Below are 25,099 nucleotides of genomic sequence, written 5' to 3' on the forward strand. Positions count from 1 at the left end.
CATCTCTAGACCATTGGATAAAGCTTGCGGATTAGTGCCACATGGCAAGCTAATGATAATAAACTTTTTTGTAAAATTTCTTTTAGGTCCTTGTGAGAGGGTGTTAACATTTGTGTACCTCTTTCTTTAAAGAGGAGCAGTGAGTATTGTTTCAAAACGTTATTTTTTATGATTTTGGAATGTATTTAATCTAAATAGTTCATTATTACACTTTCTTTCAAAAACATAATATTTTTTTGTGATACCACATGTTTTAAAATACTAGTGTCACTTTCTATTTTTAGCTTTCTAAAAGAAGCCTTAGAGAAAAAGAAGCCTTAGAGAAGTGTTGGGTTAGGCATACTTTCAATGTTTTGAGTGATGATTCAATGTTTTGAGTGATGATTGAGACATACCTTAAATATTATTTTGGTTTTAAAGTACTAAATGGATATTTTTATTTCACCTTTCATTTCACTTCCTCACATGGCTTGACTTCTCTTGCATTCTATTCTTTTAGAATGATAAAGTGAAGCTTCACCTTGCATAATTCTAGTAAGTTCTATACATACATATACATACACACACAATATAAATAAGTAAATATATAATATATGTTAATGAGTTTTTTAATTATATATATAAATTTATTTATTTACTTATCTATTTTTATATATACACAGATATATACATATAATAATGAGCATATCATGGTAAAGAGAAGAAAAACCGGTGCAATGATGTTAAATTAGTTCAAAAATCCTATAAATTTTTTAAAAAATTCTAGTATTTCTGGTTTGCTTCTTTGCGTGGAGGACACTCGATCACTTAATAAAAGAGACATTTCTGAATACTGCTTCACCTTATATAGTTCTAGTTAAACTCAACCTAATGATTTTATCACTTTCTTATTGTTTTAGAAAACCATCGTGACTCTTTCACTTGTTATCTCTCACAAAGAATCCTCTTATTATGAAATTCTTTTCAATTGCCTTATGTAGACCATAGTGAATTTACACCTTGTTTTTTTTTTGCCTCTAAAGGCCTTAGTATCCAAGGTGCCAAGGTTTTTGGTGGCTCGACAAGTGTCGCTATGTAACTAAAAAGTCTTGTGAATGAATAGAAAGAGATCCTAGCCTTTTTTGGCCTCCTAAAGGCCTTAGCTCCTCAACTATCAAAGGTCGTTCAAATTTCTTTCCTAAACAAGTGTCCCTAAGATCTTTAAAAGTCTTAGATTCTTCAAAACTATTCTCTAAAGCCTATTCAATTTTTTGGGCATGCTTGAAAAAGACTTTTTAGAATAAAGAATAGTAATATGTGCATACTATTTTGGGCCAATTCTTTTAGTAAGAATCTAAGTGAGGTGTCACTTTGTTAAAGGGAAGAAATAAAAAGCTAGACGGAGGTTGAAAATGGTGAGAAACCAGCCAATTGGAGGTAGGAGAGTGACATGAGTGTTGGTAGGAGAGGCTATATCACAGAGCTAAGAGAAGAAGATTGCCTTTTTTTTAATATTTTGCAATCGAATTGCAAGCTCACACGTGGAGTGGCTCAATCCAAAGATTTCTCTCTCGCTTGGTGAGGTTGTGAGGTCGAAGTTGCTCGCTACGTGGTGCTTATTTGAGACGTGTCGAGCTTGAATTGCTAAGTTGAAGTGGGATCTACGAAGATTCAATCTAATGAGAGTAGAGAGAGCGAGTTTGATCCCATGACGTGAGGCAATGATAAACGCTCCTTTCATTTAAGGACTTCAAAAAAATTCATCTTACTAAATTGTTTTATTATTTTTTATGCTTATTAAATCTATCTTTCTTATTAAAAAGACATTAAAATATTCTTTTGTTTAAATATTTGATGTATCTTTTTATTTTATTTTTTATTACATATAAATTTTTCACAAAATATGGAATTACCAATTTATAATATCCTATGGCTATTAAACTACCTTTTTCTATCAAAATGGTGAAATTTTCTTTTGTTTTAATTTGGCAATCATGGGGCCCTTTAATTTTGTTTGATTATAACCTATGCCAATTAGACCAACGTTTTCCTATGAAAACATTAAAATTTTCTTTTGTTTTAATTTGGCAATGGGCCTCTTTAATGTTTTTATTACATATAAATTTTTCATAAAATATGAGAATTATAAAAAATTAATTTTATTAAATCTTATGCCTATTAGACCTACCTTTTCCTATGAAACTTTTTTTAAAAAATTTAGCAATGGGTCCCTTTATTTATTTTACTTATGTTTCATTTTATTTTATCGTAGAAATGCCAATGTGAGCCTTTCAATTTATTGTTTAAATGGGGCCCTCCATAACATATAAGCCATTTGTGATTATGTGTATATAAGGAACAATAAAAATTTATATTAAAATACAAAAAAATATCATATGATTATAAGCACTCATTCATACCTGCTCCCCATAACTCTCATCCTCGAGGGGTTCACCGTTCAATACCCCCCTATATAATATGCATACGAGATATTAAAATAACCCCTCTTTTAACATGTGTGAATGAAAAAAATGACCATTATTTTAGGATATTCTTCCAAAATTTAATATAAAAAGCGCTTATTTTAATGTATCTCTATTAAATTGTCTAATGTTTTTGCATTTTAAAACCCCTCCTATCGAACTCACGCTATACATAAACATGATTACATAGTGTACCCCCCGAGCTCTCATCCCATGTGATGAGGGGTCTTAGTAGGCCTTCATGACTCTTCACCTTGTTAATGCTATTCTCACAAAGTCCAAAGGTGCATTCATTTTTTGGCATGCTTAACAAAGGCTTTTAGAGCACGAATGAATAAATAATATATAGGAGTTTGATCCCATGGTATGAGATATTGATAAAGGGTCCTTTCATTTAAGGATTTCAAAAAAAAATATTATTAAATTGTTTTATTAGTTTTTATGCTTATCAAATCTACATTTTTTAATAAAAACATTTAAATATATTTTTTTGATTTTTTTCCAAGAAAACTTATTGAAAAGACCGAACAAAAAATTATAGAGTATCTTTACATAAATAGTTTTAGAAGAGATCCTTTTCTTGAAAGGAGTAGACATCTTTTTTGGCTTGCTAAATGCCTTAGTGCACTATGGGTGAAGGTCGTCCAATTCTGAGTTTTCAACATGTGTATGGTTTGGGGCACTATTTTCGTTTCCTCCTTTTGCTTGCCATTAGGGACTTTCTTGTAATCAGGAGATGATTGAATGTGTGCTCGCTTCCCACTGTCGTCCACATGCATGCTACTGTAGATGCCTATTCCCTATGCGATGTTGCTTCACACAAGCATTGGCTTCACCATTTATTGTTTTCACCATCCACATTTTAGTTCCCCATGTGTGCTTATTCCCATGATGGATGATGGGTTGGCTTGCGCTTACCTTTTTCAGCCATGAACCAATAGGGATCTTTTTGCAAGATTGGATGAGGATTTTTTGCAAGATTGGATGAGGATTTTTTGTCTCTTTTCTTCCTCCTCAGCTTGACGTTGATATTGTGCCCCAGTCCTTGCTTTCATTTTCTTCCTCGTCCTGAACGGCAAGAGAACTTTGCTAATGATTCCATAGATGGAAGAAGTTATTCACTTCGACAAGATGCAAGCCATCTGATGAATGAATGCAGGATTGTTGCACTGCAAATTTCCAGACAGTCTACTCGCCGGTTAAGTGAACTTGAGGGCATCTCAGAGAGAAAAAGGAGAGATGGTTATGATGTGGAGATTCTAACTAGAATAAAGAAGGAGAAGGTACATGGGAAAAGGGATAGGTGAAGAGTAAGCCACCATGACTTAGATCTGCATAACAGAAGGAAGCTCATTAAAAAATTCTAGCTAAGAAGGGATATCAGTATGCATCAAAGCAAACCTAAAGGTGAGATGGAGAGCACTTTGCATCTCCTTGGAGAATCGATACATTCGTCCAAATTTTTCTCTCTACAGACATTAGAGGAGTACTTGAAAGAAAGAGGTGCCAGTAGGAGGCTTCAGGATGAGGACAATACAGGGTCCATGGATATGGTGCCTGCTCTTGCAACCGACTAGCTACGTCAGATCTTGGAAGCATCAGCTGATTGTCTCTATCTACCCTTTTGAGGATGGACAGGATGAAGAGTCGGAAGCACAGGAATTTGGTTGTGGCATATTGTGGTGGTGGTTGAACGCTCATCATGCCAACGAGGATGACTCTTCCATGCCTTCTTATGTAGGTGTTGGGTGCCTTTTAGCAGTATCAAAACATAGGATAGGGTGACGGCTATTGGTTTCATGACATAAAAAGGGATGGGACAAGGATACTTTGGAGGGTTCTTTTATCTCATTTGACTCAAATTCTAAAATTTTCCCTTTGATGGCTAAGCATAAATCCTTTCATGACTATACAACGGATGATGTTGTAGACTCTTGAGTCGAGCTTGATAGGAACCTCCATAGCAGGCTCAAGCACAAGAAGGCTAGCAGGTTTAAGGATATTGAAAGGTACAAAAATGGGCATATTCATGGGAAGAGTGATTTTGAGAATGAGTTCAAAGAGGTCAATTTGTCTATGCAATAATCAGGTGTTAGCCAACATCACAACACAAGCCAAAAACATCGACCCAAAATGTTCAAGGACCTTGTCATGTAGTCATGGTAGTGCAATCTCTATCTAATACTTTATGGAGAGGTAGACTTGCTCCACTGTACCTGTTCCAAGGTCCAAGGGGAAGAGGGAAAACCTGTGCAGCAAGGATTTTTACTGTTGCATTGAATTGCCTGTCTTTAGAAGAGCTCCGGCCTTGCGAGACATGCAAGGAATGCTCCTCTTTTGATGAAGGGAAAAATAATGGGATTGAGAGTATGAAGCTTCTTCTCAAGCACATATCTTTCCCACCCTTATCCCAGGATAAAGTCTTCATCGTAGATGAGTGCCATGCTCTGACTATGGATGTAGGGAATGCCTTTTTGAAGAGCTTAAGAGATCCCCCTGGCTATCTAGTTTTTATACTGATCACAATAGATGAAGAGAAGTTGTAATGGAAATGGCATGTGAACTTTGAGAGTAGCGGAATTAGGGAATTAGATAAAGCACTTCTTATGAGATTACTTTATGAGCATAGCAGGTGAACTTAATTGATGGTAGCAAAATAAACATGGTACTTAGTTAACTTGGCATGAACAATACTTTTGCAAGAGAGAGAGTTTAGAGAACATGAAAACGGTTGAGGATTGGATTCATACGGAGCCGGTCCTCATTCCAATAGGCATTTGTATTATAGTTTATCCCATCAAGAGAGACTTGGTACAATACAATCTTTGTGTTCCTTGTGATCTAGGTGATGCAATGAAGATGGAAAGCTTCATGCATCACAAGCATAACATCAACTTTGTAGAAAGCATTAACTATCCCAAGCCTCAGTCCCAAGGCCTCAAAAACCTTTGAAGGTGGAGAGAGCTAGCGGGGAATGAGGGTAGGGAAGAGGAAGAAGAAACATTCCATAGGAGAAAGAAACAGTTCATCACTTATCATCACTCTTCTTGCTAGCATACATAATAGCATAGTAATGAAGATGGAGGAGATGGCAATCTTAAGCATTGAAGCATAGCTCTTCGTTGGATTTGCATTCCATAGCCAAGAGTGTTGGTGTAGGCTCTCACTTCTCACAAGCTTCAAGAAGGAGGTGGAGTTCCTCTACTTTCACCAAGTGAGAATGAATCCACAAAATTAGTGTGTGCGAGGTGTATACCACCCCCCCCCCCCCCCCCCCCAGCACACCCCTTGCTTGCTTGGGGCGAGTTCTACTTTTTGCTCATGCCTTAAGCTCATTGGACCCCTCTCCCCCTAGCCAATCATATGCAGCATGCATTTCAAGTACATGGGTAGTCTTTGGACAAGTTTCCTCCTTACCCCTTAGAGAGAGAGAGCTTGAAAATATCTAGATATTTGTTGGATGGAACTAGAACCTCATTGGACCCCTCTTTAGCCCAACCAATAGCATTCAAGCGCACCATGTGGCTAAGCATAGGGAGAGTCTGACATGTGTCCCATGTGCCCCTTTAGAAAAGGGGTGCCCTTTGGGTGAGTGGGAGGTTAAGTTAAATATTCCCCTAACTTTGGGGCTTTCCCCCTCCTTTGTAGGGTCTCTTTTTGACTCAAGCACCTTACCCCCCCCCCCATGCATGGGAAGCTTCTCAAGCACCTTCCTCATTAAGCATGAAAAGAACCTTAGTCATCAAGCACGACAAGCACCTCAACCTTAGGTCGGGTTCCCACCTCAAGCTCAGCCCTAGCTTGCCTAATGTCCAAGGACTTTTAACAATAACCATTTGGAGGTCTTTAATGAAGCTAACCCTAAGGTATTTTAAGGTCCATTAGATGCATGTTTCTCTTTGATAGACTACCTCCTTTTGGACCCGTATTGAGATGTAACCATCTCTCCTCTTGGTCCCCTATTGAGATAAGTCTAGAAGCACTTATTGCACATTGCTCTTTGGTAGACCGTTCCTTTTGGACCCCTATTGAGATGCAACCATCTCTCCTTTTGGTCCCCTGCTGAGATAGGTCTAGAAGCACATGTCTCTATTCTAACTCTTGTTCCCGTTTCTTCTCCCACATTAAATGATCATTTTAATATGAGAAAATCATTTGGGTTAGTTAGATATTAGATTTTATGACATTATCTCTCTCTTGAAATCATAGTCCCTTACGACTTAAAGTACATGGGAATATCTTCGCTACTATTGATGAATATAGCCGAGACTCACAAAAATCTTTTCCAAAGATTAAAGAGGTTATATCCATCTTAAAGCAAAGGCAAAGGCAAAAAGGGCTACTGTTAATAAGCACAGAAGAGCCTTAGCCTTTAAGGAAAATGATTGGGTCTTGCTAAAGTTTCTCAAGGCTCATCTACGACATACTACGGGCAAGAATCGTATGAGCCACCAAGAGTATTATGCTAAACTAGCAGAAAGATACTATATTCCTTTTTAAATTCTTAAGCCAATCAATGATATGGCTTATCAATTAAAGTTGTCCAACCATTGGTTCATGCACCATGTTTTCCATGAGAGCCTACGTAAGCCTTACAAAGGAGCGCCATCATAAGAAGCAATAGTTACAAACCCTCCAAAAATCAAAGATCAAGAAGAAGTACTTCAATCTGAGTCCATCCAATGACATGAATTAAGAAACAGTAAGATTATCTGATGAAATCTTATTAAGTTTAAGAATTATTATTTTAAAGATGCTAGATGGATGCAAAGAACCTAGCTTAAGGATAATATGAACCCTGTCAATGCTTACAAGCCTTAAAGTAAGCACATGAAAATTCATTTTAAATGAACAATGTTTTTGTCTTATAAGACTAGTTCTCTTTTTATTGTGCACAAATTTAAATAGTATGCATGCTTAGGATCATGTTTGTGGTGACGACGTCTCAGAAACACCAAGTAGAACTTGTCACTCTACTTTGGAAGTATGATATGGAGTAAAGAGCAGACATGCTTGCGGCAACTACGTCTCCCAAGCACCAAAATGGATTAGTCATCCATCTTGGAATGATGTCATAGGGGAAAAAGGGATCCTCTACCTGCTAAGAAACATGGACTAATGACTAGGCTTTATCTTCTCTACATGATAGTTGAGGACGACTATGATTTCAAGAGAGAGTTAATTTCATAAAATCTAATATCTAACTAACCCAAATGATTTTCTCATATTAAACTGATCATATAATGTGGGAGAATAAATGGGAACAAGAGTTAGAATAGAGACATGTGCTTCTAAACCTATCTCAACAGGGGACCAAAGGAGAGATGGTTGCATCTCAATAAAGGTCCAAAAGGAGACGGTCTGCCAAAGAGCAATGTGCAATAAGTGCTTCTAAACTTATCTCAATAGGGGACCAAGAGGAGAGATGGTTACATCTCAAGATGGGTCCAAAAGGAGGTAGTCTATCAAAGACAACGTGCATCTAATGGAGCTTAAATGACCTAAGGGTTAACTTCATTAAAGACCTCCAATAGTTATTGTTAAAAGTCCTTTGACCTTAGGCAAGCTAGGGCTGATGGGAACCCGACCTAAGCTTGAGGTGCTTGCCGTGCTTGTTGACTAAGGTGCTTGAGACTAAGGTGCTTGAGGTGAGGAAATCCATACACTGAGAAAAAAAAACCGAGCTTGTGATTTTTTTGAGCGAAAGTAAAGAGAATTGTAACATAAAATGATGTTTTTATTAAGCCCCATCATAATATCAAGTGTAGGCAGTCCAACAAAATGGTCAAACCGTAGAGGATAGAAAACTCCAACTCATGAAGGTGTGATCGCTGCCACATTATAAATTTGAACTTGATTAAGTAACATAAGCTATCAAAATTCTAGCCACCCCATCATAATGTCAAGTGTAGGCAGTCCAACAAAATGGTCAAACCGTAGAGGATAGAAAACTCCAACTCATGAAGGTGTGATCGCTGCCACATTATAAATTTGAACTTGATTAAGTAACATAAGCTATCAAAATTCTAGCCACCCCTCTTCCAATGGAAACAGCAAGGAATCCTAAAAAATGGCCAATTCATAGAGGATCGAAAACCTTAGATCAAGTCACTGATGCTATGTTGAAACTCTAGCCCCACCCAATCCGTGGAATAGCTCCGATTTTGTAAGTGCAACTTGATGTACAAAGTCATGAGTTGTAGAATCCAACCCAAGGACATGAAAATACACAAAGTATATGTGTTTGCAAGGCAGATATGTGAGATGTCGGTTGTCCCTTTTCTGGAATTTCTCACAAGTACAACGAGGGAAGTCTGCAAACAGCATATGCCACCCCCTTTTGAACAGAGCCAAGAGTGATAACATGAAAAACATGCGATGGATTAGGCATCAATATACCCTCTCTCACTAGTTGTGCTTGCATGCTTTAGCCCAATGCTATCCTCTCATTGAAGTCTTTGCCCACATTTCCCAGTAGAGTGGTTGTTTGAATGTGCTGCTACATTATTGTCTAGCACCACAATTCCATTTTACTATGGCATCTCAACCTCCCATGAAAGCAGGAAGGTTCCCTATTCCACAACCCACATCCCTGGGACTTGCCCAGGGGGTTCAATAATCATCTGTGCACTTCTGCTCTTTCCCTCTTACAAGTATGGATATTCCACATTGGCTAAGGTGCTTGCTGACTAAGGTGCTAGTTTTCCTGACCATTGAGACTCATTAAAGCTTTTCATTCCTCTTACAAGTATGGATATTCCACATTGGCACATCTCAAATTCCCTTCACATCATCTAAAACAAACGGTTTCTTAAATAAATCATTGTTGCACGTTATATACTCTATCCAAACATATCCATCAATCTCCTCTCCATCCCATACATAGCATAGTTATCCTTTTGAGAAGGAACTACATACACAACATATATGTGATAGAAAGTTGGCATTTCTAGAACCTTAATCACATTCTAGATAGATGAGAGTGCATATAGATCCATCTTCAACAATGATTGGAGATTCTTTCGAGCCTGTAAATGTTGGTGGTGGGTGTTCATCGCAAAGCACCTTGTAAAATGTTGAGGCTTCATGATCCAATAGATAAAACAACTCGTAGGAAAACGTGGGTTTATGTAATGAAGAATAAATCCGATGTGTTTTCCATATTTCAAAGGTGGAAAGACTTTGTGGAGAATGAAACAGGCACTTAGTTCATGTGTCAATTTGTCCCATATGTCTCTGAACAGCATGGAGGCAAGGCATTGCCCTACTCTATACTGCGTTGGTGCGGGATGTTTTAGGCAATTGATAGCTCACTAGATGTAGTAGACCATGCTTGGCAATACAAGCTAGTTCAATGCCCTAACTAGCACCATGTTGGTGTAGTAGAACTTACAGCCGAGTCTCACTTGGTGCAAGCAGGGGTCAAGGAAGAAACTGCGACCTATGGTCACGCCTGCAGAGTAGCACAGAGAAAGACAGATTCGGTTGCATAGCATGAGAAAATTTTTGCAAAAGGGAGCACGCTCATTGGGCAGAGCTGGAGAGAAGTACACATGTGCACTCGCTTGTAGCATTACAACTTAATCTTGTCAAAAATGAAGGGCCTATCGTTGTGTTAGCAGGACTTCTAGAATCTAGCAGAGAATGTCACATTTTCCATACTTGGGTGCCTTCCTCCCTCTACTCCCCCCACTTGCTCTAGGTGCGACTCGGATCTTAGAGCCAATGTTCGATAAAATTGTGCCTCAACTTGGCCTTGAGCTGGTTGAAAAATCAAGGGAAAATTACCAAAATACCCATGGTATTTTGTCATAAATTTGTGAAAGTAAGTTTCTCTAAAAAAAAAAAAATTGTAGCTTTTCATAAGAAGATTGATTGTCTATCATACAAGATGCTAAAACTAGAATTTGAGTTGGTTATGTAGGCTTTGAAGATGAATTGCTTCATTACTTTTAGGCATAATTGCCTTTTTTTGCTAGGTAATTTGTGACAAATTACGTGCTAAGTACTGAGAAACGAATCTCAATTGTCAAATATAAATAAATATTAGAAAATCTTGAACAATCCAACAAAAATAGATATAAGGGTATTTTGGGAATTTCCACAAATTAGAGGGGTATTTGGGTAATTTTCCCAAAAATCAAAACAGCCCATCGAAGGCACGGGGAGTTGGAAATTTAAGGAGATAGAGTAAATTGTAAAAAATGCCATTAATTTGAAAAAGAAACCTTTTGAATGTATCCTAAAGTGATTTTATATGTTTATTATCGATTTTTCTCAAACACTACTTACAGCAAAAAAAAGGTAGTTAGTTCGCTTTTGAAGAAAATTAAATCTTTATAAGGGCTGCAAATATGATAGATTATGTATGGCCGTACAAGCATGTTCAATGCCCTTAAGCATCCCGCGTCGGTGCGGTATGCCTTATAGCAAAAGACGACAGTTTGCAAATGGTTATAACCGGCATTGCCCTGTGTCAGACGCTGTAGAAAACGGCAAAATATAAAACCCCATAAAGGGCATTGCCCTGTATAATACTTGTAGGTGCGATATGCAAAGCCATGTTTATGAAGGGCTTTTCCCTGAGTAGAAAACAGGGGTTTTGCCCTATGTAGAAAATGGTTTCGTTGATAGAAAACGGCAGTTCACAAAGTGCTTTGCCATGTGTAGTACTTGCAAAAAACGGCTCAAATAGTATTTCGTTGTTAAAGAAAAATAATCTTCACTTAGTGTTAATCCTATAGAAAACTTCTAACAGTCTGGGACATTACCCTAAGCAGTACCGCGTTGGCGTGGGAGCGTTATTGGCAGGAAATGGGAAGTTGCAACTCGTCAAAAGTTTCAAGGAAACATATTTTATAATGGTATGTTTTCATGTCTAAGAACTTTATGTAGTCGGTGGGACATTGCCCTAAGCAGTACCGCGTCGGTGCGGGAGCATTATGGACAGGAAACGAGAGGTTGCAACTCGTCAGAAGTTTCAAGCAATCATATTTTTTAAACGGATGGTTTCATGTCTATGAAATTTATGTAGATGGTGGGACATTGCCTAAGCAGTACCGTGTCGGCACGGGAGCGTTATCAGCAGGAAACGGGAGGTTGCAACTCGTCAAAAGTTTCAAGCAATCATATTTTTTAATCGGATGGTTTCATGTCTATGAACTTTATGTAGATGGTGGGACATTGCCTAAGCAGTACCGCGTCGGTGCGGGAGCGTTATGGGCATGATACGAGAAGATGCAACTTGTTGGAAGTTTCAAGCAAACATACTTTATAATGGGATGTTTTCATGTCTATGAACTTTATGTAGGCGTGGGAAGATAAAGTGAAGAACACATCTAGTCTCAGCGCACTCATGATGCAAACTATACTTCAAATGGGACATTGCCCTAATCGGTACTGCGTCGGCGCGAGAGGGTTAAGGGTAGAAAATATGTTGTCGTAGGAGAGCTTGCAATGCTCACATGATAGGGTTGATAGGTTGTATGTTGAGCTTGGAAAGGGAAAAAGAAAGCTTCCATTATAATATTATGGCATGGCCCTAAGGTGTACTATGTCGATGCCGTATAGGTTACTGCATGGCCTCACTTTGTTGCTATGCTCTTGAGCTTCTCGACTTGCACATGACGGATATTAGAATAGTTTATAGTTTGAGTGCCTTAAAATTCCAATATAACAATCATGACACTTCCCTAAATGGTTCCGTGCCGACACGGGATGCTTAAGGGCAATGTCCATGTGCAGACAAGGAATGGCATCATAGGCTTTAGAGTTCTTGTCTTGCTCTAGAATGTACAAATCAAGCTTTTGCTAAGCTTTGATGAATGTTATTATCCTCTTTTTTCTTTTCAATAATTGATTGTATCTATTGCAAGTCCTTCCAGGGCACTACCCTTATCTATCTCGTGTCGCAATGTAGGATAGTTAAGGGCAATGTCTGAGTAGATAGCTTGATTGAGCCATAAGCTTGGTATATTGAAACTCAAGGAGACAAATACATTGCCATGTCTAAAGTTAAGAAATAATTATGTGTTTATACGTGAATATATATTTTTTCCAATGTATGAAAGTAGTGATTAGTATTCAATGACTTGTGTATATTTAATTAAAAGTTTGTTGGGTGTTGGGTGTTAGGTTCTTTTATTTTCTATCAAATGAAACATTTCTCTTATTGTTGGAATGTAGTCTGCCTTCTTCTAGGGGAAGACCTTTACATGATGTAGACCCAGAGAAAGCTATAGTTGAAGCTTAATGCAGATAGTACCATTTAAAATGAGACATGAAATACGTCAAAGTGTTGGGGATGAAAATGATAGTAGATTGCACATGGATAGGGGATAAGACACCCTGAGTCAAGCAAGAGTTTTTTCTTGCTTTGAAGGTCCCAATGTTCCACTTTCAAGCTTAAACCACATGCTAGAGTAAATGTTTTGTGTGTGGGAATGGAGTCACAAAACTATCACTTGGCAAGCATTCATTAAATAAATGTACTCTACAAACAAAGAAAAGTATTGTATAGTTTTTTGAATGATCATTGATGCTATAAAGGGAAAAAATAGCAATGCAGAGTTGCAAGCACTTAAGAAGGTCACTATTGAATGGCATCGTAGAGACTACTATATAGGTGGTGACTACTACTACATATGTTTAGTGTTTGTTTTTTGAGTTTCATTGTGACAGTCTAAAAGTTTTATATCATTTTTTGAGGATAATTTTGTAATTACTTCTATTATTTGTTGGGAATATAACATATTATAGTCATTCCTTTGCTTGCACGATCATGGGTCCGTGTTGTGACAGCCAAGATAGTATGTATCCACCCATAATGCATCACCGATCACAATGGGAGATAGATCATTATCCTTGATGGATACACATGGATCAAAACTATCTGCTTGTTTGTGTGAGAGAGAGATCCACAGTGCACGAAGGACAACAGATCCCTCCAAGGCTCTTGATACCTCGGGTGGAGATGCATATAGGGAGACTCAACGTGATAGTAGACCCGGTCATAGATGTGAGTGCCTTTTCAATTATTTTTCTTATAAATATAGATACAACAAAATATTTCAAAAATTCAATACAATATTCTTGAAATTCGATTGTATTTTTTAAATGGTTTTGCTCCCTAGAGATAAAGGTAAGCAACACTAGACAAGCGTTGCACCTGACATGATAGGTGTGAGCTTAAAGTAAAAGATTAACTAATCTTACTATTGTTTCTATATTGTCAGTGGTTACTTTTGTCATGAGGATTTTCACTAATTTTTGTGTAGTTTATGTATACTATTTTGTGTGAGCATGTGATGTATGATTTACCACTCTTACCAAAGGTTTACAAATCTTGATGATGTCTATATATATTTATGGCTTATTGATCCATATGGTTTGGAGCATTTCATGACAGCTTTGCCGGCCAAAGATAAAGGGAAGTAGCATGAGTTCGAGAGGAGCTTCACATGACATGTGTGTTGATAAAAAAGTATTGCTAGCTAAACTCACAAAGGTTTATTAATCTTGCTATGCTTTTTGTATAGACTTTACTGTGAACCTATGATTTGCTAATTTTATTGTTGTTTCCAATGAATAGACGCTATTGGCACACATAGCTTGCATCACTCAATGAGATGAAGTATCATGCTTTTTAGTTGATGAAACCAAATGCAAGAATAACTTTGTTTTTAAGATATGATGTAAGTTAGTGTTCACTAAAGTGTTACTCCTAATTTGGATATGGCAACAAAAAATTAAGTTGAATATGGCAACAAATAATTTATTATCTCCTCTCTCTCTCTCTCTCTCTCTCTCTCTCTCTCTCCCCCCCCCCCCCCCCCCCCACGTTTTGCACATAAAAGAAATGCCTTCATCAATGATGATTTTGATTCATGGTAAAGTATCATGTTTTGTACTTGATGAAACCAAATGTGAGAACTACTTTGTTGTTAAGAAATGATGTTAGATAGTGTTCATTAGAGTCTAACTATTGACTTACATCTAGACAAAAATTAATTTCTTCTCATATGGCCTCTGTCTGTGTGTGTGTGTGTATGTGTTTAATTTAGCTCGGTTTTTATGTTCGCTCGATAAAGTTTTCTCGGTGCTTGGTAAGACTCCTTGAGATGCTTGTCATGCTTGATCAAGAAGGTGCTTGAGAAGTTTCCTATGCATGGGGGGTAAGGTGCTTGAGTCAAAAAGAGACCCTACAAAGGGTGGGAAAATCTGTCCTCTAGGAGAGGAAAGGAAATCCCATAAGCACAAAGTTGTTGAGTGGCTTCGGCTTGCAAAGCGGGGTTGCCCATAGCTTGTTGCAACCTAGTAACAAGATAATTAACAAACATGGGGGCATCATCATTAGCACCTTCATGTGCAAAATCAAAGTTATCAATGTTCATTCTACTCTCTTGGTTATTGTCAACCATGTTAATTAAACTTGTGTGTTTACTTAGTGTATGCTTTGGCAATTTAAAACCTTAGTTGCTACTCCTCTTAGCTGTTGAAAATAAGCACGTAAGTATCTACACCCACGGCTCAAATTGGTTAATTATAGAGAGTAGTGGAGTGGGTCTAACATAGCAGAGTTGGTGAGGGATAGCTCCTTTCGGACTTCTTATGGCTCAATAATGGTAAAGCCGTAGGCAAGTCTAAGAAGACTCCATTATTAAAACCAAAGCTCCCGAGGTGTGCACCATATCCCACATAGTGGGCTCAACAAAACCAATAATAGATCCCAGTCCCACTTACCCTAATATAATTAACCAAATCAGCCATTAATAGGCTACTTAAGGACCTCTCTTCTTAAGCAAGAAAAGAGAAACCAAGTGCTCTAATACCAATGTAATGGAAATGGCCTGTGAACTTTGAGAGTAGCGGAATTAGGGAATTAGATAAAGCACTTCTAGTGAGATTACTTTGTGAGCATAGCGGGTGAAATTAATTGATGGAGAAACATAAACATGGTACTTAGTTATCTTGGCATGAAAAATGAGAGAGAATTTAGAGAACATGACAACAGTTGAGGACCGGATTCATCAAGCACAACAAGCACCTCAAGCTTAGATCGGGTTCCCACCTCAAGCTCAGTCCTAGCTTGCCTAAGGTCAAAGGACTTTCAACACTAACCATTGGAGGTCTTTACTGAACCTAACCCTAAGGTCTTTTAAGCTCCATTAGATACACGTTGCTCTATGATAGACTACATCCTTTTGGACCCGTATTGAGATGTAACCCCCTCTCCTCTTGGTCCCCTATTGAGATAAGTCTAGAAGCACTTATTGCACATTGCTCTTTGGTAGACCGTCTCCTTTTGGACCCCTAGTGAGATGAAACCATCTCTCCTTTTGGTCCCCTGCTAAGATAGATCTAGAAGCATGTCTCTATTCTAACTCTTGTTCCCATTATTCTCCCACATTAAATGATCAATTTAATATGAGAATATCATTTGGGTTAGCTAGATATTAGATCTTGTTCCCGTTTATTCTCCCACATTAAATGATCAATTTAATATGAGAAAATCATTTGAGTTAGCTAGATATTAGATTTTATGACAACAGTTGTCTTGCATGGCTCCTTCTCCATGTTAGCAGTATATGTTCTCAAAGATCAAAGAGTCTGACATAGTTTCAAGGCTTTAGGAGATTTTTTTGTTGGAAAGGATTGGCATTGAGCTTGTTGCATTGCATCTTATTGCTACTACCAAATCAGATGGCTCTTTGTGGGATGTTGAGATGACACTGGATTAGATCAGTCTTCTAAAGAAGAGAGCCACTCTCTCAGTTGTGCAGAAGCTGGTTGGGATGATACTTGAGAAGAAGCTCATAGACTTTCTCAAGGTGGTGTTTTTACCAGATACATCCAACACTGTGAAGGCGATTAGAGACTTCATGGAATTTGGAGCATTTGCCTTAGCTCTAATCTCTCAGCTAGCCACTCTGATAATCAACATCCTTGCGGGCAAGAATCGATCCAGAGATTAAAGAATTAAGCATGTTAGAAAGTAGATCCAACAATTTCAACAACCTTTGAAGCTCTTTTTCGATTTAGGCAAGCTTTGAAAATATTTTTTGATGCAAAAGATGAGCAATTTTGGCAAGCTTTGAAAATATTTTTTGATGCAGAAAGATACCTTTCTTTTGAGAAAAACCTTTTACCACAAGCCTAGACTTGTACCTTTTCTTCCCACCTTCTTCTTCCTTCACCTTGTACACCCATTTGTTTTGAAGCGCCTCCTTACCTTTAGGCAACTCAACCAACTCCCATGTTTGGTTGCGATGTAGTGAGTCCATCTCCACTTGCATGCTCTTCGTCCATTCTTCTTTGGATTCATGTTGCATAGCTTCTTCGTATGATTCCGGCTCTCCAGAATCTGAGATCAAGAGATGGTTGAAGGAAGGAACAAACCTTTCTGGAGGTCTACTTGCTCTTGTAGATCTTCGGGGAATAGGTTGAGGCTCCTCATTTGGTTGACGTTGTTGCACATTGTCACTGTTTGCAGTCCTTGAGTCTTCACCGTCCTCAAGCTCCATGTACTCATCACCTGTTTCTTTTGTTTGTTTTCTTTCCAAGTAATCTTTGTACATATTTTGTTCGTTAAAAACTACATCCCTACTCCTTAAAATTTTACCATCTTCAGGATTCCATAGGCGATACCCAAAGTCACCTTCTCCATAGCCAATGAAGAAACACTTTTTGGACTTTGCATCTAGCTTTGATCTTAGGCTTCTATCTATGTGCATGAAAGCCTCACACCCAAACACTTTGAGAAATGCATAATTCACCGGTTTACCTGTCCATGCCTCTTCTGGAACTCCCCCATCCAATGCCATTGAGGGTGATCGGTTGATTAAGTACACAGACGTACTTACAGCTTTCGCCCAAAGCTCAAGTGGTAGGCCTGCATGTAGCCGCATGCTTCGTGCTCGCTCCATGATTGTCCTGTTCATCCTTTCCGAAATCCCATTTTGTTGAGGTGTCCTTGGGGTTGTTCTTTGCCTCCGAATGCCATTGCTAGCACAAAATCTTTCAAAAGCTTGGCTACAATATTCGCCTCCATTGTCGGATCTGAGGCATTTAACCTTGGTACCTGTTTCATTCTCCACAAAAGCTTTCCACCTTTGAAATATGGAAAATACATCGGATTTATTCTTCATGACATAAACCCATGTTTTTCTAGTCGCATCGTCTATGAATGTTACATAGTACAATGAGCCACCCAATGATGGTGTACTTGCAAGACCCCAAACATCAGAATGAACCAACTCAAGTTTTTTATTTTTTCTTTCATTTCCTGATTTTTGAAATTTTACCCTCTTTTGTTTACCATAAACACAATCTTCACAGAACTCTAAGTCCACTTCTTTCAAACCTGGTAGAAGCTTCTTTGTTTGAAGGATTTGCATTCCTTTGGCACTCATATGCCCAAGTCGGTAGTGCCACACCGCACTGTCAACTTCTATAGTTGCTGCACAAGCTGAAGGTTGCGTGCTAACAGTACACAAGTAAAGTGTATCGACTTTTTCTCCCTTGGCAACCACCAAAGATCCCTTTGAGATCTTCCACCTTTTGTTTCCGAATGCAATGTTGTGACCTTCATCATCCAATTGTCCTGTAGAGATCAAATTTTTGCGAAGAGAAGGAACATGCCTAACATCTTTAAGCTTCCACTCATTTCCATTAGCAGTTTTGACAGAAACTGTACCTTTGCCGACAATCTCACAAGCTTCATCATCTCCCAAGTATACATACCCAAAATTACCTTTGGTGTAATCTTGGAAATGCTGCTTGTGTGGTGTCGCATGGAATGAAGCCCCGGAATCTACTATCCAGGAATTAGACACGTTGTCTAATGAGAGAATTAGTGCATCTTGCTCTACTTTACCTGCCACATTGGCCTCCAATGTTGGCTTGTTATCTTGAGACTCTGTCTCCTTCTTCTTCTTGGACCAACAATTCTTCTTGACGTGGCCCTTCTTGCCGCAGTTCCAACATTCAAGAACTGACTTTGTGCGTGACTTGCTCCGCCTTGAGAGATCACGACCCTTTTGGTTTTTGAACCTCTCCTTAGGCCTTCCTCTTGTTTCCACTGACAGTGCAGCACTTGATGATTCCCCTGTGCTTCTCCTTCGTATTTCCTCGCTTAGGAGAACACCCACAACATCATCAAACTTAAGAGTATTTGTGCCAGAAATAGAATTACTTACAGCCATAACAAGGCTATCCCAACTATTCGGTAGAGATGATAGTATAAGGAGAGCTCACTTCGTCATCGAAATTGATTTTTGCCGATCGAAGTTGACTTATGTTTGTGTTAAAGTCATTTAGGTGTTCTGCAACTGAACCATTCTCTGCCATCTTTAGATTGAACAAGCGCTTCATAAGAAATACCTTATTGGATGCTGATGGTTTCTCGTAGAAGTCGTCAAGTGACTTCATCAAGTCCTCCGTGGTCTTCATTTCCGAAACATTGAAGGCCACCGTTGACGCCAAGCTTAACCGGATTGTTCCCAGTGCCTTTCGATCAAGGACAATCGATCAAGGACAATCCATGCTTTATCTGCCATTGTTGCGGGCTTCTTCGCAAGACCGCCTAGTGGCAAATAGAGGTCCTTCTGGTAGAGATAGTCTTCAATCTGCATCTTCCAATGTTGGTAGTTTTTGCCATTGAACTTCTCAATCTTGAGCTTCCCTTCCTCCGCCATAACTCCCACTCAATTTCAAGGAATCCTTTCCTTGAGATAATTTAGCTACGAGCAAACCTTGCTCTGATACCAGTTGTTAGGAAATAAGATGTAGCTAAATAGATTTTTGAGTAGATTACTTAATGGAGAGAGATAGATTTCACACACAAGAGATTATAGAGTAGAGAGAGAGAGAGAGAGAGTACACACGATATACGTGGTTCACCCAATGTGGGCTACGTCCACGGGAAAGCAGCCACTCAATGGCTTTAGCACTTCAAAAGAAGAAGTAGTTTACAAAGGGATTAAACCCTTGATAGAGATCCCGCCTTGCTTCACTCTCACCACCTCACACTCACCTTGTTGCATCAACTTCACACTATGAAATGTGTGTAGAAATGGCCTCCTTTTATAGGCCAAAAGGGTTGCCCTCTCTTATGAGAGGCAGCCATGTGTGGCCGCCCTTGTGCGAATAAGTCCAAATTGGACCCTCCAATCCGCCCATGTGTGGCTGCCCTTGAGAAGACAAGTCCGCTTTTGAATTCGGCCACCGGCCATTGACTTCCGACCACCGGCCACCGGCCAACCGACCGGTTGTTTTCCAACCACTTTCCGGCCGCCGTCCGGCCATAATATTCCGGCGAAAAAGGAATATTCCGGCAAAAAAAAGTCTCGAGGGCCTCCCCCCCCGAGGCCTCTAAAGTTGCCCCTAATTCTTGTTTGTGAAAATTTTGGTTTTCAGTGAGTGATTTTCCTTCACGCACGATGGCTTCTCCTCATAATGGGGGCCTTACAAATGTGCGCTTTTACCACAAAAAATTACAAGGGTAAATCAGGCTCCAACTTAATAGTTACAACCCTTGGAGTCTTCTGCAAATTGGTACACTAATGCTCTGAAAGAGCTTGCTGCTTTGCAGTTCCAGGTACTTAACAAACTTTCCTTGCTTACTCAATCTTCACCTCTTTTTCCCCAGGGGGTATTATATCAGGACATGAAAGATAAGAAAGAAGGAAAGGAAGCAAAGCCTGTGCAGTTAATTCAGTATGATAATCAATCTACTGACAAAACTTTCCCAAGGATGTTTTCAGTTGTTTTGCATGGACCCACTATTGAATCAGTAACCCAATTTCCTGCAAATATATCACCATTTGCAACAGAGGATTTAGAAGATGGGTTTAATCCTAATATCATATGGGGAATTAATGCTCAAGTCCAAACTTGGAAGCAACGACAAAAACAAGGTGAAGTTGTTAGAACTATCCTACCAGAGGATAGTGACTGGACAGTTTCTAAAGATGATGCATGTGTGCAGTATGAGGAAGAAGGATTGGATGAACTAGATGTGTTGCTACCGCAAATATTTCCTATCCTAGAGGCTTCCTCTGATGATGAGTCAGTGATTAGTTCCGAGATTATGATTTATTCTGATGAATAATATCGGCTAATGAATCCCATCAAAATGGAAACAGAAGGAGTCAAAGTGGAATCACCTTCTTCAACATCCTCAAATTTAAAGAGAGTGACAAAGACAAGGGATATGACAAACTCAATATTGATGGTCTTTCTCAAGAACAGATCTGGAAGGTTTTTGAATTCATCTACAACTCGGCCCATTATGGAATCAACAATAAGGATCTCACATAGAGACAATCTGTGTCTATGATTATAGCAGGTTTTCAGGGAATGTTGAGAGCCTGGTGAGATTACCTCAGTCCGGATAGTAAAGCCTATATCATGCAAGGTGGGCCTCAAGGGCGAGAAAATTTTGATAATGTGATTTCTCTATTTTTTGTAGCTCTTGTTATGCGGTTTTTGGGATCTACTAACAAGATATAGGAGCGCAACAAAGAAGCTTTTTCCAGAAGCAAACTCTGCGATTTAACCCAGGTTAAAAAATATCAGCAGCACATGACGCAACTCATGTATCACTTTCCTCGTGGCTTTTTCAAAGCAGAGTATAAGCAATATTACCTGAATTCTTTTCCTACGCATTTCTCTAACTTGATTAAAGAAAGGATTAAAGCAACAGGTTTGCATGTGGATGAAAACCTTTCTCTAGTGCAAATAAATTCTTTTATAGATGAAGTTACAGACTTGGAGTGTGCTAGAACCAGGGTCATAAAAGAAATAAAGCAAGTAAAGGGATTTAATACCAGTTTCTATGAAAAAGAGACGAAAGCTAAAGCATTTGGATGCAGAACCTCCAAATAATGCAGTTGTAAGGTCAAAGCCCGCCGAAACAAATTTGCAAAAAGATTCAAGGTTGTTCGCAAGAAAAGAAAGTTGAGCAAAGAAGAGCGAAGGCAAGTTAGATGCTACATATGTAACAAACCTGGCCATATCGCTCCAGAGTGCCCAAAAAGATCAAAGAAGTTTGGAAATGCTGTCCTAAAAGATCGATATGAATACGAGGTAATCTATTGCAATACCCTGCAAAAGAAGGACTTTCCTATTGCAGAGTATATTGATTTGATGCTGATGAAGAATCTACCTCTGAAAGTTCTTCTACCTCAGAGACCCTAGAAGAACCTAATTTTTCTGACAATAGCAAACCTCGACTACAGAACATGGTAAGAAAACCCTTTTCCTTTCCTAGGCAAAAAAGGGTTCAATCCTCTAGTTCAAAGTCTAGTTCGGGTTCATCAGAAGAACTGGAAGAATGGACAAATAAGTATTCTCCTCTTAAGCTTGACCTATCCCGAAAAGAACAACAAAGGTTTCAGCCACTACCTCTTTTCATAGATATGGTTGAAGAAGCCTCTGCTATAGCTAAAAGGGAAGAATGGTGCAGGATGATGAATCAGAAGAGAACCTGACTCTACCCATTTCTTTGCCAACAAAGAAACAAGTAGACATCAGGAAAGATATCAAAAGAATCCATCATCTGTACAACTAGACGAAGAGATACCTGAAGCTTCTACTTCCCGAGATCATCCTCTAAATGAAGCCTGTGAGTATATTCAAATCGGTAGTAAAAATGATCAGGCCATTCTAAAGGCTATACAAGAGATACATGTTAAGTGTGATCAATTGCAACAACAGATTCGTTCTGTTGAAAATAAGTTAGCTACCCTTGAAACTAAGATTGATCATGTTCATGGGATCGTTAATCATCTGTCTGATGTAGTTGCCATGACAGAAATTGATAATGAAGCCCCCTCCAATTGGGTCCCTACTCGGCCTATGAATAATTGCAGTATCATCAACTTTGATCCTAAGTATAATTGGGCTTTCTATTTTGAAACCTGGATCAAATTTTCCTATGAACAGTCTTTTAGACTTGATGCATTATGGGATTCAGGATCTGTTGTTTCATACATCAACCAAGCTCTCGTTCCTCAGCGTTTGGTCAAAGATCTTCCTTATGGTATCACTGTGTCCTATGCCAATAATACTCGTGAGCAAATTTCTAAGGTAGTAATATGCAAAATGGCTTTGGGATATGCTAAATTGCATGTCACTCTTTATCTTCATCCTAATCCCAATATTGATCTTACAATCGAAGCTGATATTATATCTCAAATCACACCCTACACAGTAAATCCTGGTCTATCTATTCGATTTTTGCTAGATAACCAAGACTACACAGTGCTTACTAAAGCTCGTGGAGCTCTTTTGCTTGGGGGGTAATTCCTATACTCCCTAATCCACAAAAGAATGAGCGTTTCTTAGCATGGTTTGAGGCTGAAAAGTTGAAACACCACAATGAGCTACAATCAATTGCCACTCAACTAGCCAAACAAACCAGTGAAAATCCTTTAGCTTTCTGGGAGAAAGAAGAATATTGGGTCTCACTCCCCAGCAACCCACGGCCAACAGGACTGAAATCTACTCATCCTGGAATGTCTTTAGAAGACTCGAAGCTATGCAAAGCAGAAATTGATCAACTGCTTGAAAATGGTTTAATAGTTCCCTCTAACAATTGTTGGAATTAGGGTTGCAGAGAAACACACACAGCTTGGAGAAGACGAAGGAAGCTCAAGGCACACAATATAGAGTGTGTTACTTAGTGTGCAATGGAAAGATAGATAGCCCTAGAGTGATGGGCGTATATACAATGCTCGGGGGAAAAAACCTTCTAAAGAGGGAAAAAATACCCCGGCGGTCCTAGTGTGTTCACACTAGGATGTGATGTGGTAGTGATGTGTTCACACACATCACTACCACATGTATATGGTAACAAATCCCCCCTAGAGTGATGTGGTGAACGAGAGCTGGCACATGGTAACAAATCCCCCCTAGAGTGATGTGGTGAACGAGAGCTGGCACATGAGTAAAGGGAAGTGCCATGCCCTGAGGACATGATCAGTCCACAAAGGGGAGTAAGCCCAAAGCTTTGTGGAAAGCTTCAAGCTTCTCACGAGACAATGCCTTTGTGAAAATATCTGCAAGGTTGTCCTGTGTTGGCACGTAAGCCAAGCTGATCTCTCCTGCTGAGAGCCTCTCCCTGACATAGTGGTAATGCACCTCAATGTGCTTTGTGTGAGCATGAAAAACTGGGTTCCTTGCAACTGCCATTGCGCTCTGACTGTCAGTGTAGATAGTGTTGGTAGTGTCCTGTCCAACACCCGAATCAGCCATAAGGTTTCTAAGCCATACACACTCAACCGTAGCTGTGAAGACTTCCCTGTACTCAGCCTCACAACTCAAAGTGGCCACAGTAGGTTGCTTCTTGCTCAACCATGATATACATGAACTGCCAAGCATGAAACAAAAACCACTTGTGGACACTTGCGTGTCAAAACAACCAACCTAATCTGAGTACGAAAAAGCATGTAAGTCTGGCGGCAATGATCCCCCCTTGGGATAAACCAAGCCAAGATGTAAAGTTCCACTAAGGTAGCGGAAAATCCTCTTGACAGCTTGCCAATGCTTCGACCCTGGGCTATGCATAAATCTGTTGACCTGTGAGATTGCAAACTGAATATCTGGGCTCGTGTTGCATACATAAATGAGGCAGCCAACAGCAATTTGGTAAAGACTGACATCAGCAGGATCGCCAGTATCATGTAGACTCCACTTCAAACCTGTTTCCATGGGAGTGGCAATAGGTTTGCAATCCTCAAGTCCAAACTTACATAGCAATGACTCTATGTAACTTTTCTGACACAAAGCAATACCACCATCACACTGCTTAAACTGTATACCCAAGTAATGATGCAGCAACCCCAAATATTTCATCTTGAAAGTAGCATTCAAATCAGCCTTAAATTCAGCAATATGTCTCTCAATTGGTCCAGTGATCAGCACATCATCGACATAAAGAACCACAATGAGAAGTACATCACCCTCACGCTTTACATACAATGTGCTTTCTGTTGGGCTGTTATGAAAGCCTTGTTTCACCAAATGAGTGTCAGCTTTCTCATACCAAGCACGAGGAGATTGCTTCAACCCATACAAAGCCTTCTTACATCTGCACAATTTGTCCTTTTGTCCTTTTATGAAAAAACCGTGAGGCTGTGTCACATAAACTTCCTCAAATATGTCACCAGTCACGAAAGCAGTAACAATGTCTGATTGATGTACATCCCAACCAAAATGAGCTGTCAATGCACATAGAGAACGCAGAGTATTCATACGACAAGTGGGAGCAAAAGTCTCTTCATAATCTACGCCTTTTTGTTGTGCATAACCCTTTGCAACAAGTCGAGCCTTATGGCGATCGATCTCACCATCCGGCTTGCGTTTCAACTTGTAAACCCACTTCGTACCAATGGCCTTTTTGCCAGGAGGCAAATCACATAAAGTCCATGTGTCATTTTCTATAAGTGCACCATATTCTGATTGCATGGCAGCCATCCAATTTTTTGAATTATGTGCTTCATCAAAAGACAGAGGCTCCTCAACATCATGTAAGCTAGACACAGCCAAAGCATAACAATCTGATGCATAAGATGCATGGCGAGAGCCTAAACGAGTACGACTAGACAAAGGTGCATCCAATTTACAGTCACGCAAAG

The 25,099-nt window shown here is 39.2% G+C and overlaps 1 pseudogene; it reads left to right on the plus strand.

Annotated features, from left to right (window-relative positions):
* The first annotated feature begins 3,350 nt into the window (after positions 1–3,350).
* On the plus strand, positions 3,351–16,459 carry LOC147444196 (protein STICHEL-like 1; annotated as a pseudogene).
* Positions 16,460–25,099: the final 8,640 nt, after the last annotated feature.

This window comes from Adiantum capillus-veneris, chromosome 13 (genome assembly GCF_014529385.1).
Source record: "Adiantum capillus-veneris isolate H3 chromosome 13, ASM1452938v2, whole genome shotgun sequence".
NCBI classification, from domain to species: Eukaryota; Viridiplantae; Streptophyta; class Polypodiopsida; order Polypodiales; family Pteridaceae; genus Adiantum; species Adiantum capillus-veneris.